General features: G+C 37.2%; 1 protein-coding gene across 3 annotated transcripts in view; it reads right to left on the bottom strand.

The window, feature by feature from the left end:
* The window catches only part of LOC137987897 (NLR family CARD domain-containing protein 3-like), a 33,939-nt gene that overhangs the window by 11,303 nt on the left and 20,136 nt on the right, over positions 1-2,500 (bottom strand). The window lies entirely within an intron of this gene.

Below are 2,500 nucleotides of genomic sequence, written 5' to 3' on the forward strand. Positions count from 1 at the left end.
AGAAAATGGCGACAAAAGCCCCTGGGGACACGTTCTTCTCAGCCAGTTCCAGGCAGTCAGAGTAATTCTCAATTCTGATTGGTGACAGAAATTCTTTGTGTTTTTCTTCCCAATCAGAGGTCAGCAGGCCGTTAAGTCGTTCCGTATCTTCTTACACGGAAATCACTTGATCGCCATACTCGCCTGGTTCGTTTGCAAGGTTTTGCTCGAGGAAAAAGGCCCAATCACAGCACAAAATGTACAGGAAATCGTTCGGAATATCGGCGGAGAAATACGCTGGGCCTTTCGAAGGTATCGTTACAGTGGCGTATTTCCAAGTGTGCGAGATTTGTTTAAAGATGTCCTCCCCAATTCACCTAACACAACAGTGATTTATTTTGATCTGACTATTATTTTTATTCTGCCCCCTTTTCCTGGTAGAGGTATTTCTAGATTTCTTGCATCAATTGCTGTGGCTGAAACTTTGCTAATCACCAGAGCAAACGTTTGCTTCTGAATACTGCCAAAGTAATTTAGTGATGGGGCAGACAAAGGCCTTTTGTGGGATTTAATTAAATATAAAACAAGACAAGTAACAATGAAATGTAGCAAAACAAAAGGAAGAGAAAGGAGAAGCCGTCTTTGTGAAATCGAGAATAACTTGAAAGAACGCCAAGAGATTTTTGACACTATTCCGATACAAAATAATGCTATAAAGCTAGAAATGATCAAATCTGAGTACAACTTATTCAACGCAATATTATTCGTTCTAGAGCCAATTGGTATGAACACGGTGAGAAAAATAACAAATATTTCTTAAATTTAGAAAGTAGAAAGATGAGCAACTCCTGCGTCCGCAATATTTTTGACAAAGGCGGTAAATTAATAAGTAATCTTAAATTAATTTTATCAGAATTGTGTGATTTCTATACTGAATTGTATTCTAACTGCAACTCACGCAATCATAACAAAGCAAGCGATGCAATTCTTGACCACTCTCGTTTACCAACTTTAAATGAAGACGCTACACAAATTGGCGGAGTGTTTTAAAGCTCTACAAACGTTTTGAACACGGAAATTCCCAGGTAACAATGGCTTCACAGCAGAATTTTATCAAGTATTTTGCCGCTATCAAACAGAATTAAGATATAAAAGGCATAGTAGGAGAAGACAAAGAAATTAAATGCATCGCCTTCGCCGATGACTTCTCAAACTGTTTACGTGATTCTCTTAGTTCCTTATTGAACACATATGGTCAATGTTCAGGGCTTAAATGTAATAAGGACAACAATGAAGCCTACTGGTTAGGAAGTTCTTATCGAAATCACGAAGTTCTCGATATAAACAAGGTGAACGAGCCTATTAAAATACTGGATATCTTTTTTACTTATGATCAGTATAAAAGTAAGGAGCTCAACTTTGATTTAACTCTAATGCCAACAAAAAAGTCTTTAAGTTCCTAGCAATTGAGAAACTTAACACTAATTGGTTAAATTCAATTAGTCAAAACATCCGCTTTATGCCTAAGTTCGTCTCGAGACTCCCTTATTTCCTTTGATAAGGATATAATTAAAGGCATAAATTCTGTGATATTTAATTTTGTGTGCTGAGGCAAAGACAAACTCAACAGATTAGCCTTAATTAGTGAATATCAAGATGGTGCCCTCAAAATGCCTCGACCTGAATCTTTTATTAAAACTCAAAGAATTGTGTCTTAAAAGGTATTTAGATGATAACGTTAGCCCTTGGAAAGTTTTCTTCAGTGTCTCACTATTTTAAGAAGGTAGGAACTAGTTTTCTGCTTCAGTGCAATTTCAATCCATCGCACCTACCCTGCAAATTACCAATTTTTTATAAAGAATGTCTTGAAGCTTGGTCTGACTTCAATGGCCATCATGACATCATAGCTACAAAACAGGACGTTTTAAATGAGATCATCTGGAACAACCAGAACCTCTTGATTAACAAGCAATCAATATACAATAAGAGAATAAAAGAAGTAGGTTTTGTGAAACTTGGAGATATTCTCACAAACAACTCTAAGTTTAAAAGCTGGGATGCTTTTAGAGAGAGGAATCTCTCCTTGTCAGATTACCTCCTGCTACAAGGCATTTTTTCCGCCATTCCGCCAAATTGGAAACTGCTCCTTAAAGATGGAGAGAATAATAACAACCAAATTGACAAAAGTTTAAAAGCTGGGATGCTTTTAGAGAGAGGAATCTCTCCTTGTCAGATTACCTCCTGCTACAAGGCATTTTTTCCGCCATTCCGCCAAATTGGAAACTGCTCCTTAAAGATGGAGAGAATAATAACAACCAAATTGACAAAATTGTCTCAGACGATGATGTTCAAGACATAACTGAATTCAAAATCAATCTATTCCACCCTGGTCAAACGAATCCAGATTCCTCCTACTGCCCAATCTAAGTTTAATTCCTTACATGCACAAGAAATGTAGCAAGATTCCCGGCAGACTAACTTCAGACCCTACATTTAGATGTAGCAGATGCAGAGGTACAGC

The sequence above is a fragment of the Montipora foliosa genome, unplaced genomic scaffold (genome assembly GCF_036669935.1).
Source record: "Montipora foliosa isolate CH-2021 unplaced genomic scaffold, ASM3666993v2 scaffold_395, whole genome shotgun sequence".
Classification (NCBI taxonomy): Eukaryota; Metazoa; Cnidaria; class Anthozoa; order Scleractinia; family Acroporidae; genus Montipora; species Montipora foliosa.